The 19078-nt window shown below is 32.7% G+C and overlaps 1 long non-coding RNA gene across 1 annotated transcript; it reads right to left on the reverse strand.

Annotated features, from left to right (window-relative positions):
- Positions 1-2407: 2407 nt before the first annotated feature.
- Positions 2408-10075, reverse strand: LOC143051784 (uncharacterized). The gene is made up of 2 exons (XR_012970904.1): positions 9976-10075; positions 2408-6824 (listed from the first exon to the last, which is right to left on the reverse strand). It is a non-coding gene; the product is annotated as an uncharacterized LOC143051784 (long non-coding RNA).
- Between the last annotated feature and the right edge of the window lie 9003 nt (positions 10076-19078).

Raw genomic sequence — 19078 nt, forward strand, 5'->3', positions numbered from 1 at the left:
ACCTGTTTGCAAATGGAGAACACAACCTCTCAAAGGTGTCTTGTAAAACTTTTCACCACAAAAAACTACAACAGCAACAACAAAACAATGAATTATGTTCTTTTATAGCACTGTTTATAACTCCTTTTTGATTTTCAGTGAACAAACTTAATTTTAAAGTCAACAATTTTGTTTGCTCATTTTCAGTAGAAAGTGAATCAACTAGATATCATTGAATGGGAGCCATCTCTGTGGGCCCCGCTGTGAATAATGTGCATTACAAAATTGTATCTTTACCATAGGACATGGGTTTGTCAACTGAAATCAAATTTTTGACCTTGACCTTTGACCTAGGAAGTTGTAAATAAATTATGACACACCCTTTGGTGTTGGTTAATAAACATGTCAAGTATAAACTTTGAAATGATAACGGTTCTCAAGATATAGAGCGGACACGATCTTTACCACAGGACATGGGGTTGTCAACTGAAACCAAAGTTTTTGACCTTGACCTTTGACCTAGGAAGTTGCACATAAATTATGACACACCCTTTGGTGTTGGTTTATATACATGTCAAGTATAAACTTTGAAATGATAACATTTCTCAAGATATAGAGCGGACACGATCTTTACCATAGGACATGGGGTTGTCAACTGAAACCAAAGTTTTTGACCTTGACCTTTGACCTAGGAAGTTGTACATAAATTATGACATACCCTCTGATATTGGTTTATATACATTTCAGGTATAAACTTTAAAATGATAACGGTTCTCAAGATATAGAGCGGACACAATCTTTACCATAGGACATGGGGTTGTCAACTGAAACCAAAGTTTTTTGACCTTGAACTTTGCCCTAGGCAGTCGTTCATAAATTATGACACACCCTCTGGTGTTGGTTCATATACATGTCAAGTATAAACTTTGAAATCATAACGGTTCTCAAGATATAGAGCAGACACGATCTTCACCACAGGACACAGGGTTGTCAACTGAAACCAAAGTTTTTTTACCTTGACCTTTGACCTAGGAAGTTGTACATACATCATGACACGCCCTCTGGTGGTGGTTAATAAACATGTAAAGTATAAAGTATGAAATCATAATGGTTCTCTAGATATGGAGCGGACACAGAGTTAAAGTGTTACGGACGGACGGACAGACGGACGGACGGACAGACTGATCACTATAGGGCGACCCGCCTAAAGGCGGGGCCCTAATGATTTTATAACTATATATTTGTTGACCACTTGTAATCTTTGGTAGCATTCCAGACAGTAAACATATAGGAAAGTTTGAATTTTCATGCTTGAAATTGCATTTTAATTTGAGCATACATGACATATAGTTAAAATATCTTAAAGAGAAATAAAACAAAGAACTGCGGACAGTAGACTTTCCCTTATTAAGACATAATCAACCCTACTTGGCCATTTTCATCCAAACAAGTAAGAAATCCTAATGAGTCACCTAAATATACCTATCAAAATGTTCTTTACTTTACAAGTCAATTTAAAAAAAAAAAAAAAATAGAATGGGAAAAAATAAGTGTTGTATTTCATCATAGCAGACAAAATGTATATTCCTACACGTTCCATTATGACTGAGATTTATTTCGTATCGACATCGTATAACACCACGAGCATAAGAGATCAATATTTCCTTGTTACAATAAGCTAAATGTTATATAATTCTTGGAAATTGTTATATAACAAAGGCGGTTTGTTTTCGGTTGTGAATAAATCTTCAAATTACCCGGATATTTTTTTACTCTACAAAGGGCATTGAAATGTTTTGATGTTATCTAAACCTGACCTTTTTATGAAATTGAACGATTTTTTCTGTTTATTTTCCCAATAAATCTGAAAACAATATAATAGAGTCAACAGATGGTCTTCAAAAACCATCTTCGGGCCTTGTAATTTGTCATTATGGTATAATTCTTGAATTTTTGATAATCCTCTTACTTCAAATTAAAATGCCATTTTTTTATTGTAACATTCAGATTATAATTTAATAACGTTCCGAATTGAACAAAAACAACAACATAAATATTATCAATTTAAATTAGTCTTCTTAAAACTTTGCTGGTCAAAGGAATCGTACCTCAGTCACTCGTTGTATGTGGTTTTCATAGGTCACAAACACTAACTGAACCTATGGTAATACACTGTTCATAACGTGCAATGAGCGTGGCATTCTCTTTACATGAGGCATCGGATTTAACGTCCCTATTCTGACCGGACATGGCTGCAACCTTGATACATCCCGCACAGCCAAACGGATGGCCGACTTTGAAAAAAAGCGTTTCACTGCCGGTCGAAAGAACACCTAGTGACCATATTTCTATCCTTCAGTCACCCATGGGGCACAAAACGTACAAAAAGCCAGTCATTCTTATCCGAGAACATCCTGATATAACAATGTAATTTTATATAAACTTTATTGTAAGCTCACTAGATATATAGGAAAATATTCAAAATAATAACAGCATATAAATTTGAAAAGATCACACACATATATATTGGACAAAACACAAACCAATTTATTTGATGTATGCAGTATAACTGCATGTTTTTGGTCTTCCAGAACACCTCAGAGTATATTCCTTTTTTTCGCGGGGGTCATAATACGAACACACACTCACGAGGACGTTGGGAATTTAACTGGTATCAATTTATGATGTAAGTTTGACACAGACACATACATTTAATCACCACAGCTTACTAAAAGTTAACGGGGCCTCTATGGCCAAGTTATCTATCAACAATTAGGTTGTTAGTTCAAACACCGCTCGCGGTAGGCGAGTTCGACTGCTATCTTAATTGATTAAGATTGATAGCTTTCTTGTCGAAGGTAAGTGGTTTTATTCGTGTACTATAGTTATCTGTCTACTGTGGCACTCTCTCGAACACGAAACATCGGATTTATCGTCCCCATTCTGATACATCACGCACAGCCAAACAGACGCCCCACTTTGGTAAGGATTTTCCTGCCGTGAGGAAAAAGTCCTATGATGACCATATTTTTTCCCCTTGTCATCCGTAAGGACAAAAAATGATTTTTTTTTCTAGACGTTAAGCAAGCATGTAACGATAAACCAATTAGACTAGAGGCTCTAAAGGGCCTGTGTCGCTCACCTTGATCTATGGGCATATCATTAACGAATAAAAATTTACAAAATTTACAAAATTTATGAAAATTGACAAAAATTGACTATAAAGGGCAATAACTCCTTAAGGGGTCAACTGACCATTTTGGTCATGTTGACTTATTTGTAGATCTTACTTTGTTGAACATTATTCCTGTTTACAGTTTACCTCTATCTATAATAATATTCAAGATGATAACCAAAAACGGCAAAATTTCCTTAAAATTACCAATTCTGGGGCAGCAACCCAACAACGGATTGCCATCTGAAAATTTCAGGGCAGATAAATCTTGACCTGATGATCAATTTTATCCTGTCAGATTTGCTCTAAATGCTTTGGTTTCAGAGATATAAGCCAAAAACTGCATTTTACCCCTATGTTCTATATTTAGCCATGGTGGCCATCTTGGTTGGTTGGCCGGGTCAACAGATACATTTTTAAAACTAGATACCCAAATGATGATTGTGGCCAAGTTTGGTTAAATTTGGCTCAGTAGTTTCAGAGGAGAAGATTTTTTTAAAAGTTAACGACGGACGCAGGACGACGACGGACGACGACGACGGACGCTAAGTGATGAGAAAAGCTCACTTGGCCCTTCGGGCCAGGTGAGCTAAAAAACAATATGAATAATGATAAATAATAGTTCTAACGCTATTCCTTTGTAACGATAATTTTCATTGGACGTTGACAAATATTTTGAAGGGGAAAGTTCCACGTTCTATCAGTCCGTAACTAAGAGAGCCACCATAATTCCGATATTTTTTCGGTATGTAATATCTCACAAAATATTCATATATCACATTTTGAGCCTTAAAATCTTCTTTTTGTTAAAGTTGCAACCATTTTGAAGCGTACCAAAGGTATAAATACGTCTAGTGTTTATGTTTGACATCGTGAGTATACACATTACGTCACATTGTTTAGCTGCTAAAGACAATGCAACAGTTTCGTGGACTTTTTCATTATGTCATTTTACGCCAAAATATATTTTAAATAGTATTTAGTCTTATATACAGCATTAGAATTAGAATGCATTAGCGCGTCGCTAGGTAAACTCAATTTGCCACAGTAAATTCTACGTTTCACGAAGGCCAAGCTTAAAATACAAAACAGTTATCTCCTAAATAGCATTTTAAGTAGCAAAATAGTATTCTTAAGTTAATTTCCTAGAGTGCAGTTTGCATACCCGACTGTGGCAGTTTAACGATTAAGTCGATTTTTTCGGTGGCTTGTATTTCCCTTATACTTTCTACTTCCATATCGGAGATCCGCCATGTTTCCTCGTCGTTGTTTATCTTTTCTTTAAGTCTTGACTGAAAACAAATGTTTTCGGATAATTGATCAAAATCAGGTTCAACTGGATTTTTAAACAAAATGTCAGATTTCATCAGGACCCATGGCACGAAACCACCAGCAATGGTCGCTAGGAGCTGATTTGAAATGGAAATGCTGTATGTGTCACCAAATGCCAGCACTATAAGTGTCACAAAGATCAGGAACATGACTATGGACATAAAACGCCGGAATGATTTCATAATCTGTTCATGAACCGGCCCCGGACACGATGGGTGATCAATCTGACAAGCCTTCCGGAAAAAAGCTCGTTCTATATATAGATTGTCATACTTATCCAGAAGCAGTACTACGCCTTTCGTTGTCAACATGGGCTTTCCATTATTATTGACGAAAAATTCCGCGTTGCATTTGGCATGTTTGACCAGGAATGCTGTATTAGTCTGATGGGTAGAATCAAGATCAGCCACCAGTTGTAACTCGTCTTTGTTTTCGTTTTGTAATATGCGCAAAATCACCTTCGTATATTTCAAATATATACCACTATTCCCTTCAAAGCATTTTTGGAAGTAAAACCAGGCGATAGAAAAGGCAGAAACTAATTGCATCGCATGGGATGAGTTTAAAATAAGGCCAATCATTGTATATACCGCAACATCGATTAGGAAAACTACGCACTCTACCGTGATTAAACCAATTGAACACACTGCTAAAATGGAGAACAGAATTTGTACGAATCTTATGATTTTCCCGCGACTTTTACGATATTCAATATATCCTATATCAAATGTATTCTGAATCGGATCTGTAAAGAATGTTAACAATGGGAACCGGTGTTGTTTTATGCTGACGCTGCAAGATCGAAAATCCGGAATGGTGTCGAAAACAATGATCCAAAACAACGAAACACAAAGCCTGATTGTGGGGAATATGTGATAGCAGACGACAATTACAACGTACGGCAATGTTATTGGCCAAAATATCACGCCCAGAAAAAATCCGAAAATACCACAGCTCTTTATTGGAATACTCAGTGTATTGATTGCCCACAAGAATACCTTTTTCATTTTTGCTGAATCATTCATACCATGAAAGCAAATTTGCAACATCTCCTTTGTCAAATATTTGACATTTTTACTCATAAATCTGAAGGAAATCCATTCTAACGCTAGGATGACGTAGCAAGCTATAAATAGTACATGGATAGGTGTAAGATAGAACATTAAGTTTTCGTGTAGTCTTAACTTTAAATTCCTCTTTTCTGCCGCTTTAAGACGTTCATTTCTTAGTGAATATTCGTAGAGGTAATAGACACATATTCGGAACACCCAAGGGGAGCAGACGACTGCCGCGAGAACGATATGCATAAAGACGCGTAAGCATTTGTACCAAGGGTATTCCTTTCCGAATGGCTTGAAACAACCGAGTACATTTCGATAGCAACAGTTATATGGATTTTTCTTAATCCAAATATTTCTATCATATTTCTTTCTTCGTCCACATTTGATGAACAAGTTATAACAAATGTGTAATAACCCAGTTTCAATTTTACTTTCGGAAATTATCTCTCTGTGTTTAACCTTGAAATGCAATTGACTTATGACTATTTCGTAAAACCCATTACGAGACATTTTCTCCAAAGTACTTTGAAAATATTTCCCGAATGTATATTCTGAGACAATCTTATCTTCGTCTTCCTCTGGTTTATTTTTAACAAATCTTGCCAGATATACTAGCCTTCTTAAACCATTCTGTCTCCAAGTAAGGTCAGTACCCGTCTTTTTACATCTTATTCTCAATGGTTCAGCTAGACGGTGGACGAACTCTAGCTTTCGCTTGTATAAAGACGACGGTATCAGAAGGGGACAGTACAGGATAACAAGAACGACAACTATATAAGAGCAAATGTCAATCATTTTCATCGGTAAATTCTTCCTGACAACATAGCACTCAACCGTGTCCGCACCTAAAGAACAGCATTCATGATCGAATTCCGCAAAACCGTAGTCGTCCCGTATATGGATATTGCAAACTTCTTCATTTGTACCAATATGTTGAAGCAAGAACATCCGTATAATTAATTCAAATTCTGATGCGTTCATTCCTTGTAAGCAGTCATGTGGAAATTGTGTTAATTTAATGTTGTTTCTTCTTGTGTGCACACTTAATGATTTTAACGAGAGGATTTCATAGATAGATCTTAACTGCAACAATCCACTTCCATATGTTCCGGATGTTATAATCCATTCGTGTGGATTGTACAAAGTGATGGTGTCTTGTAGAACTAACATTGTAGTAGTGTTCTGAAAGTCCAGTGTAATGTGTAAAAGTTTCGCAGATGTATTGACTCTACTTTGACCATCTTTCTCGTCTTCAAAAGCTACTTTACACAAGGCATCTGGAATAAAAAATCTCATCAATGATTCCAGTCTTATACGTTGGTAAACCAGACATTCGTTGCGTCTACATAATACACATTATTATAAAATCCTGAATAAAAAACAGAATGTGGTCGGTCATATAACCATAAGTGAGATGTCGTAAAAGTATAAAACTACAAATTCGGTCGGAAAGAACATACAAGACAGTATTAAAAATAGCTGTATCTTTGTCAATAGATGAACTATTTGTGTAGTTTTGGTTTCAAATGAAATCTTAGGGACTTACGTTCACTGTAGAACCCTTGTTGAAAGTTTGAACAATAAAGAAATACTTAAAATTGTAAGAGGATGGCACATTTGACTCGCTGTTGAGATCGAAAATACTTGTTTTTGTACTGTTAAACTTCTGAGAACCAGTACTCTCTTATATGCAAATAAGAGTATGTTGGATCGTTCAGCAGCACAAGTCAGGATAACGTTAAGTTTAGAAATGAAATGACTGACACTTTATTTAAACTTAAGACAAGGTACCTATTATGGCTTGAAATCGCAGAATTTATCTTAGAAAGCAATGGTCTAAGAATTAGTGGTTTTATACCTATTACTATCCTTTCCTTGCATGTCATTTTGATGTAACATTTTGTCACTGTTTCATTCAGATAGTTTACAATCTTAAATATTTTATTTATATTCGTTTTGTTTTATTGGGACATTATATATATTTTTTTGCATTATTCAAAACGTACAATACTGATATTTCTTTTAATTAGATATTAATTAAGGGGCTTACTATGGGAATAATTGTGAAACCTCATTGACTTTACTATTTTGTTTTTTCCATCGTTCTTTTTCAATTACAGTGGTAAAACAAAAATGATAAATACAAACTGCATGCACTTGTATCAATTTATCAACTACCGACCAAATTATTGATTAATTGATATGTACATAACATCAGGCAGCATTATTTCATGCACATTTCAGAAGAGTAGAATTAATAAACAGATACACTAGGCAGGTGTTAACGAGTACTGCATAAATTCCATCAGCACAAAATAATACGAATAATAAAAATAAATGGAAAATAAATCCTCTGGTATATAGATAATTTCGAGCAATCATTTGTTATTATAACAAAATACCAACATGTAATTTAAAACAACAATATGAGCTTGAAATTGTTTGCCCCTGTCCTAAGTCAGGAATCTGATGTTCAGTAGTTGCCGTTATGTTGATGTGGTTCATAAGTCTTTCTCGTTTCTCTTTTTATTTCTATAGATTAGACCGTTGGTTTTCCCAGTTTGAATGGTTAAACACTAGTATTTTTCGGAGGCCCGTTACAGCTTGCTGTTCGATGTGAGTCAAGGCTTCATGTTGACAACCGTACCTTGATTTATAATGGTTAACTTTTATAAATTGTGATTTTAAAGGAGAGTTGTCTCATTGGCACTTATACAACATCTCATTATATCTATTTGAAAATCTATAGATCTCTTACACTTTATAAAATAATATGGATTTTCTGTGAGTGTGCATGTACTTAATTAGTTAGTTCTTTCAAGGACGAGGAAACAAGTTTTTCAGTAACAAAAGAAAAATAACGAGACTGTCTTATGTTTGATTCCTGTTTCTAGTAACAAATAAAAACACAATCTGAAAGGAGTCATCCTTTTACGAAACATAAATATATCCTTATAGTTACTGCAACCAGATATTCATTCTCATGTTGCCTTTGGTTCTTGCTATTCTTTGTAAACAAACACTTTTTCAGTACTAATTTTAAAACTTATTTGATTGTTTTTTGTATGTTTTTTGTTGTGCATTTACTGATATTGTCATGGATAGATACCCGATATCCTTTGTATTTTTCCTATTATTCAATAAAAAAAGATAAAAATCTTTTGATTTTAAATCAGGTCTGTTTGTAACCTGGATTTGTTTTCTTTCAATCGATTTATGAATTTCGAACAGCGGTAAATTACTCTTGCCTTTATTTAACGCTAAATTAATAGCTAACAACGATTTTGTTGCATATGTTAAAATTGAGGATAACATAATTCTTGCATTATTGAAGTGGTGAAATAAATCGGAACTATACTATTCTGACAACAGAACCATTTGTTCGATTATTATTATAATTACAGGGATAATACGATTTGAAGACAATGTAGACGAGGTAGTTTTCAGTATTTATAAAGGAGGTAATCTTTTGCCATTAGCGAGGGCCCTCATGGGGTTTTTGATTATGTGATTACTTGGCCGTTTTTTTAATGATTATTTGATTATTAAGCCAAATATTTCATGATTATTTGATTACCTAGGACTGTATTTTTAGTTTATGATTATTTGATTACTAAAGATAAGCAAATATTTAATGATTATGTGATTATATTGGCAAAAAAATGGTGATTATGTGATTACTAGGACCCCCCCCCCCCATGAGGGGCCTCATTAGCATCCCCGCTGGACATATTATGTTCGCTCCTCTTGTTTTAGAATTTTTGCCAGATATTCGAAATCCTCTGGTTGAGCTTTCATATTTTTATCATATAAAATAAAAAGAAGCCATATTTGTAAATCTTATAAAATCCTTGTTATATGTTCATTGTTTTGAAAGAAAAAAGTAGCGAATGTTAAATGTTTGAAAATCATAGAGAGAATCATTTCCCACCAAATTTTCAATGCCTTATATCTCGAAAACAGGAATATTGTTTTCTGCATTTTTAGTTCCTGTTTATATACTATCAAAATGTAATAGTCTTTTAAATAGCTTGTTATTTTAAAACAAAGTAGCGAACATCTTTAAACAGTGTTCTAGGTTATGTGGAGAATAAACTCATCTTAAATATAAGAATTAAAATGTTGTACGTCAGACGTCATGGATGGAATGCATCGGCCATTACTTTTCAAATGTTATTTATTTTATCAAAATTTGTTTCGACAATGAAAGAGGGACGAAAGATACCAAAGGGACAGTCAAACTCATAAATCTAAACCAAACTGACAACGCCATGGCTAAAAATGAAAAAGACAAACAGAAAAACAATAGTACACATGACACAACATAGAAAACTGAAGAATAAACAACACGAACCCCATGAAATTGAGAATGGAAATGGGAAATGCGTCAAAGGGACCAAATAGTATAAAAAGTCTTTAAAATATTACCTGTATTGTTTTTCGGTACACAATTGACTGCCACAAATGTCAGCAAAACGATATTAAACTGAATAATTCCTAGTATTAGTTTAGAACACATTTTCCTTTGTATTTTTGTAGAATTGCTGAAATAAAAACATTATTTTATTAAAATTTACTATATGGTAAGAATAATACCTTTTTCAATTGCTCCTATTATATGTATCCAATTAAATTTATATAAATTAAATTCAGCGTCAATGAATAAGGCCAAAGTTGTATTTGCCGTTATTATATGTTATATGAATGCATGTTGGTTGTTTTTTAATAGTCCGAAGTAAACAAATCTTATGTTATAATGAAACAAAACTATATTTTTAAATGCGGTGTAAGTTACATTTTGGCATTTTAAATTGAAAAAAAAAAGAAAACCCAGTCTTTACTTTCTTCTCTTCGTATCAGCTTCCTATTGTAAGGAACACCCCTTAACGGGTAATATTTAAATGTTCAATTAGGGGGAGGTAAAATATATTACATCAAGGTACAATCCAGTGGTGGCACGCTATACATTGAAAGTGAAATGTACAAATCTCAGTAGATAAAATAGACCATGATACACATAAAAAGGATAACAGAAATCTATAAAAGGTCAAATAACCCAAATAATCAGTAATTCATTTTACCAGCAAATAGCTTTTTTTCTCCTTTTTCTATATATATCACATGTTTAAAAATATGTTTAACACATCTACAAGTTTGGTATATTGAATAATATTATTTGAAGACATTTGTGGTTCCGTTTTGTATGTCAAATATCACTGAGAGGGCACCTGACTGTCATAAAGACTTTTGGCTTCATTAATAAGAGAGTGTTGTTACTGTGAAAAAAAAGTAAGAAACTAAATACGGGCCCATAGAAAGAACACTTCAGTTGACTAATTAGACACGCAATAAATTCATTAGAACTATTATATAATATTGATCAACAGTTGCAAAATATGAAGGAAAAAAAAATGGCATAAAACTCAATGTAGGTTTTGATTTATTTAGGTTTTTTTCGGTAAGATTTTCAAATTTGACTTCACGCAAAACAAATAAAAAACCTCAGACAAAGTTTGAACAAACATTTTTTTTTTTTAATTTTAAACAGAGACCTCCTTTCGGGGGTTATACTGATTACCGGATTACTACTTATTTCTACTCAATAATTAAAAGTCTGCTGTTGTAACTGATTGAACTTTATTCATATATAACATTAAATAGCACACTTACATATATCCTGCTTATATCACTAATTTATGATTATTTATTTGAAACGAAACAAGATATTTCACGAAGTACATGTAGTACAATGTATATTGCCGCTTTTTTCTAGTTTCAAGTCAAATTTCATAACTGGAGTCGTCAGCACAAAATAGCTATATCGCAGCGATAGCCATATTCAATATTCAAACAAAAGACAGTTTTTTTTATATAATGCAAAAGGTATCAAACGTACCATTAGTTTAGTTCTAAGCGAAACTACTTATTTACAATAAAATTCACTGATACGATAAAGTGGTAAAACTTTAAAATTTATTCCAATATCTTTTAAAAAGGAAAAATTAATTACAACTGGACTATAATTAAATACATCAAACATATTAACATTAAAACGTTTTCTCCTGATATTGGACGAGTTTATTTATTCAGTTAAAACTGTATACTTGCAATCTTAGAGTATATACTCTGGTTGATTCTAACCGTTTTGTTTGGTGTTATAAGTCCAAACATAACAAAAACAGAAAGGATTGTGATTTTTTTTTCTATTGGATTATGTCCAATTCTGATCTCTTATATTTTAAGTGTTTACCTCAGTTTTAGTTTGTAACCCGGATTTGTTTTCTCTCAATTAATTTAATACTTTCGAACAGCGGCATACTACTGTTGCCTTTATTTATTCAGAAGTCAATATGTGGCCGGTTACAAAGACAAGACCATTTCTAATTCCAACACAACTTCGGGTGCCGGAATTTCTCGCTGCGTTGAAGATCAGTTGGTGGCGTTCGGCTTTTATCTGCACTTTGGTCGGGTTGTTATCTCTTTGACATATTCCCCATTTCCATTTTCAATTTTATTCTATTACCACAACAACCCGAATGGTCAATCACTGTACATTTTAGCACCCATTTATTGACGTATTGCTATGTAATATTCAGTCATGAATTTCAATTAATTAGTTCCTGTAGAGGAGATAGCATCTACGCTTGGCGAGAGTACTAATCAAAATGAAAAATTACGTCTTGTCATATTTATACGTACCTAATGTCAGTTATATTACTTATGTAAATATATGGTGCTACATTATCAATTTCTTATATCATGCTAGACAAGTATCAAACCTTTCTTTCTGCAAACTTCATTTGAATGGTCAACAGGTTCCAAAATATGTCTTCATAGGTTTTTCGTATTTGTAAAATACAGTTTTCGCTCTAGTCTTCAAGTGACTGTTAAGTTGTCGTTTTGAAGTTCTATATATGATTATGGGAGGTATCACAGCAAATTGAACAATATTTCCTTACACGTGCTTATTTCAAAGAAATGACGATATTTTATCATTGAAAGGTTTCGATTCCCAGGAACGTTTTTCTATACGCCAGACACCAAATTATCAGTTTCAAAGTGTTTAGAGCTTAATTCCATGTAATAACTGTCTTTTTATCCCACGAAAGAGTAGGGAATTTAACTGGTATCAATGTATGATGTAAGTTTGACATAGACACATACATTTAATCACCACAGCTTAGAAAGTGTTTTCAGTTTCCCTCTTTCCAATTACATGACATAACATTAAATGTTAACATAGTCAAGATACTACTTTTTCCAAATTTTCTGACCTGTTTTTGTTTTTTTCTGAGATCGACTTCATAGCCAATATACATTCATGGGTGATGTGATGTTTCAACCTACAAATATGGATTTAGACGTTCCGCTTGGGTATGAAAAACACAGCCATTCGTATAATGAGGTATGCCAAAAAATCCTACCCATATGTTATTTAAGAAAATTATAAAATAAAAATTGTAAGGAGATCTCATTTGATCACTTATAAACACTTGTAAAAAAAAGTATATTTTTTTTTTATTATTTTCAGAGCATTACCGGTTATCATGGTTATTGTCAGAATATTAGAAAATCGTCCATTGTCTACGAACAAATTTGTTGATGAATAAAAAAGGGAGCTAACGTCAATTTAGATATACAAAAATATCAAAGTTTCATGAAAACTGGTGGATGCATTTTTGATTTATTGTCCGAAGTGTCGACGGTTCGCCATAATAGGTCCCAAACAAACATAACAAAATAAGTTGATGTGTACTTGTGTAGTATAATATGCATTTTTAAAGTGATAATTTTGAAATCAATAACTTCAAAATTACTAATAAAAAATTAAAAGGAAAGAGTTCCAATGTCCCCCGTGTTGCACATACTTTGTCTGTCCAAAATCAACGTTGCTGTTTTTTTTATATTTGTTTAAAATTATCTTAAGAGCAATGTCTGATGTTTTAATATTTCTAAGGGGCATAACTAATTTAAAACATGTGATTGGCAATTCATTTCAAATTTTTTCCAGATATTACTGATATAAAACTACTACATAAGAATAATGAAAAGTTGGCAAGAATATTTCACATGAGAGCGCTTACAATTTTCCATGTCATCAATATTTATAAGGGCCATAACTCATATAACATTTATTGATCGGAACTTATTTTCGAACTTGTCCGAGACATTACCGATATAAACTTACAATATAAGTTTCATAAAAATATTTCCATATTATTAGCTTACCTGTCCCGAAGGTTCAAGATAGCTTAGCGTCCGTCGTCTGTCGATAACTTTTACAAAAATCTTTTTCTCTGAAACTCATGGTCCAAATTAAACCCAACCTAGCAACGCTCATTATTTGGTTATTTTGTTTATAAATTATGTCGATGTCCCGGACTGCCAAACCAAACGGCAGATATGAGTAAAAGTAGAACATACGGGTAAAATGCAATTTTTTCCTACTATTTTGAAAACCGAAAAAAACGCTGACAAACTAAAATTGTTAAAAATGTTGAGCTCCACCAATTGTCCAAAATATGTCAAAATTAAATATGAATTCAAGACCTCGAATGACAAATTGTTTAGTTATTACCTTAAACACTATGATTACTAAGTTACAGAAGAAATCGTCAGTTGTCTTTAATAAAGTTATTACCCTTTAATGACAATAATTGTACACATGAGAGCGCTAGCGTTTTAACTTTTCTTCTGATTTATGTTTCTAAGGGGTATAATCTTTTAAAATTGTTTTTCAACCGGTCCTACCCTTTGGGATTTGCGTCAAAGAGACAACAACCCGACCATAGATCAGACAACAGAAGAAGGTCACAAATAGGTCTTCAATGCAGCAAGAAACTTCCGCACCCAGAGGCGTCCTTTAGCTTGCCCCTAAACATATACATGTATATACTAGTTTGCATTTTACAATTTCATTTAATTACATAGTACCTAAATGAAATCATATTTGGTATGAAGAGTTGGAATCAAATATTGGCTGGGAAAAAACAGTTTAGAATTTATTGATTTGAACTGTAAATAAACAAACAGGCACATCTCCAATAAAAATATAGATGATTTACATTTATACCTACAATATCAGTATGGGATAAGGAAACTTATACAATTCCCACCATTTAATCGTATTTTATTGTGTCATCAAATATCTAAAACATAATTTATTAACATGTTCAACGTCCTAAATATGCTTGAAGTATTCGCCGCGCAAACAGCATCTATATTATGATAGCGTCCGAAGTTTCTAGTCCTACACAGAGTTTATACAATAATAAATTTGCCAAAATACTATAAATATTTCAATATAAAAATTTTCATTTTAAGACAACTGCTGTCTTTCAGAAATGTTATACTTTTGGATCAAAATTACCTTTCTGACAATACACCAGTGAATCAAAAGCAAACTACGTCGGATAATAAAACAGATGGCCAAAAATTAAAAAAAAAATATTTAAAAACTGACGGCATCTTTTATTTAAATGTATCAGAAAGCTAGAAACGTTAAAAAGAATAGGGGTACAGGCTAAAGAAGACGAAAAAAGACAAAAACGAGACGAATAGCAGGAACAAAGGCAAAGAGACGTTTTGATTGAACTTGAAATGGCCAGGATATTTACATCACAAAAAATAAAATGAGTTCGATAAAAACAAAGTCTTAAACATAGGTTTATAATTATTTTGCTCTTAAAAATACCAAATTATATTTCTGGTGGCATTGCTATTGGCTGTTAGAAATTACATGAGAAAATAAGGAATCCCTTGAATACAAACTGTCCATTTGTATTTGTAAATTAAAAGAAAAACCTTAAATTTGCCTGAAGATGTTGTGTTTGGATTATAATCCCCCTATGAACATAGTTTATTCTGCAAGAAATTTCAGAAAAGAAGATTGAGTTTCATAATTTTGCTAAAAGGTGTGTATTAATGTTATCTTATTTGGCGATTTAAATAGTGGCACTCGGGATCTTACCCATTATTTTGAAGCAAATGATCTTAAAGATAGATTTAAAAAAAATCTGTTTGATTATAATGATTTTTCATATTAAGATATGGTACACCTAACTGCGGCCAAGAGACATACATTGTCAAACAAACTTTATTAGATGAACACGCAAAGGAACGATCGTTTTCATTGGTTTATTCAAACCTCCGAACTCACACCTACGAAAATAGAACACGTGTACTATAAAGTTGAATGGACTGATCAATATTCATGTCGCTGGTCAAGGTAGTTAAAACTTCCATCGTCGTATTCACGTACATGATTGTGTTCCTGATTATCCCATAGTATTTCTAGATTTTAAACATGTGCATGTAATATTCAATTCAATTCTTTATTACTTTAAGCACATTATGCTTATCAGTGCAATAAATACAAATACATTTCTATAACACAACATGACATAATACATCAGAGAAGCAAATAAATATCAAGTATTGACCAATAACAGTTTGGTCCTATGATTAAGTGCATTAAACAAGAATTTACACAAATTACGTAAATCTTTTACATTTTCAGTGCTGAGAAGTTGCACTAATTTGAACGACGATGGACGTCTATAATAATAAGGTTTAATAAACTGTCTCCTCAAGTCTCTATAGCTTTCACATTGTAAAACAAAATGGAATTCATCTTCAGTGATATTCAAAGTACAAAGAGTACACTTTCTATCTAACCTATTTACCCCATGATAACGGCCTACTTCAACAAACAAATTATGAGATGACAATCTAAGGCGAGTTAAATACACTCATTGATTTTATAAATATATTCCTAGACAACGTCCTTCACCTGATTATTATGTTAACTTATTTGGTCGTAAACAGCAATTTGATTGTACTAAATTATCTGCAGATGGATTTGATAAATTAACTAGAAGAATTTAAAGTGTTTTTGATTATAATATAAGTTCCCCAAATCTAATTTGTAAAATTACAGATATGAGTTTTAGGCATTTGATTAGGGACTTTCCGTTTTGAATTTTCCTCGGAGTTCAGTATTTTTTTTTATTTTACTTTTTTTTGCAGTCTTTCTTCAGATATTCACTTTCCAATATTTCTCGAGTTCATTCAATTACAAAAATTTGACTGATAGCATTATAAGTGATTTTAAGCAAAAAATGAAAACACTCACGATATTTTGACACTTTTGAAGCAACGACTTACAATCTCTTTTTCATTTCTTTAGAGATATAAATGAAAAAAAAGAATAGTACACAAAATCGGACCAAACTTCAATTTGAATAGTATGACAAAGGACGAAATTAACAAAGCTCTAAAGAATGTTTAAAATATCAAACCACACCCTCCGACCGTTTGATAACAAACTGTCCCATGCAAAGAAAATAGCAACGGTCTTTTAATTCAACCAATAATATTATACGAAAATCAATTATGGTAGACAACAAAACAATGGAATTAGTCAAATAGGATTGAAGGAAATTTTGTTTCCCCAACTTTGATTGATTCTTTGTTGTTTGTTTAGCGTTCAATGACAAGTATTTCATGTATGCTAGCGGACATAAATTGTGCCTTGCAAAAGGCCACAAACAGACGTTCAAAGAGGTGTCGCAAGTGTTCAAACAGCGTGGCACACGCTTTACCTGACGCTTTGGATTTCACGTCTCCAAATAGAAATATGTTCACGTAAGTCTTCTTCTAACCTTTCAAATGCGTCTGCTTGGGTGTGCGAGATGACACAGATGACTCCGAGTTTTCAATCCACTACACTCTTTATAAATTCTATGTACTATTTTCCCTAGAATTTAAATTAATTCTTATATTGTTTATTAGGCTATTATGCTGTCTGCACTTCAACAACTTAGAATGTTAAAACTTGGTAAATTTGTTATTTTCATACACCCAAGATGAGATCGTGAATCAAGATACAGGAATAATATTCCCTGTTAGTTTGAACATAAAAGAGGATTTAAATTACATTCCTTGAAAGACTTCAGTATCAGATCTTCTTATTCATGGTCAAGTTATACAAGAAGGAAATAGTAAGGAATTTGAGAATGAGATATTGCATAGAATTGATGAACTGATTGTAAACCTTTCTTAAGGTTTGGATAACAAGTCTCATATATATATACTTCTATGAATATGATGAAAAAAAGGGGTATCGGGTATCTAGACATATTTAGAGTTAAAACGCTTCTAATAATATCAACTCTAAATATATTCTATTTTACATATCTGGTCGATAATTATAAGGTTCATGACAAAAGACAATTGGACATCGTTTGATATCAACTTGAGTTTTTAGATTTCAATAAAATACTAAAGGAGTCTTTGGTGAGGTTGTTATTGCTTTTTAAATTGAATCGTATTGCTAAATCTTTAGATCTCTGTAGTATTTTATGTTCTTGTTTGACACCTTTTTATGAAAAAATTATATAAATTTTATGCGTCCGAGAAACTTTTTTCGATTGACCTTCACATGGAACGCTCAAAGCCGATATTTAAAATCCAAGGATCTATAAGGACAGAATTTGTTGAAGAGCTATAAACCAAAAAGGAACTTAAAATAACCAAATCGATCTGAAGCCAACTTTTCCTGGGGAGTTGAAACCATAGTTTCTATATAAATGGATTATTTTAGATACTTTGTAAGAAATCATGCCAGTACCGTAGTACTGACTACCGAGCTGATGATAGCCTCGATTTTAGCTGTAGTCAGGTTTTTTTTGCAAGAACGAATTTGATTTCCCTTGGAATCCTCTTGCCACTTTCATTTGGAGTTTATATAGTGACAAATGGTGGTGCCTATTTCATACAAATAAAATCAGCAGTAAAAGTGAAACTATAAAGTCATTAACCACGTGATTTCTATAAAGATTAGGATGAGAGAATTAAATATATACGACTTTATTAAGTTATGGTGATTCCATCAATTTCGCATCCTTAAAAAACATAAGTTTGAATATCAGACCTTAAGGAAGTAAGAAAATAACATCGTAACAATGAAACATGAAAACAATATTTATTGAAGCTAAATGAATAAAGTTTGTTTGGCATTGCTGTTTGATGTTTGTGTATTTCCAGGCAAGAAAATAACAAATCAAAAAGACGAAACGGGCATCTGGCGTATTAAATTATAATCATGGTAACTATTGACGTAATGGTTATTGTATGTTCACTTTCGACCCAACGCATTAAGCTAACGTTCCAAAGCATGATCCCCTTGTGACAATGGTCGTGTTTTCATTGCAAATGTAAATGTGGAACTGGCAGGTGAATACAGGTGTTGTTTTAACTGAATTTGCTGTCATAAAATTTCGATTTTATTTTATTGAGGAATATTATCCTTAATGCATAACTCAGATTACTTTTTCTTGTCTGGATATCGCTCTTTTTTTATCATCTCTAAACGTTTGCATTAGATTTTGAAGGAGTAAAACAAGAGATATTGTCCGAAACCTACAGCATAAAAAACAAGAAATATTGTAAACAACAAATTACCATTGTATTAGCGAATTTAACACAGTTTAATATATGCCCAGTACACCAAAAATATAAACAACATCTA

The sequence above is a fragment of the Mytilus galloprovincialis genome, chromosome 11 (genome assembly GCF_965363235.1).
Source record: "Mytilus galloprovincialis chromosome 11, xbMytGall1.hap1.1, whole genome shotgun sequence".
Taxonomy (NCBI): Eukaryota; Metazoa; Mollusca; class Bivalvia; order Mytilida; family Mytilidae; genus Mytilus; species Mytilus galloprovincialis.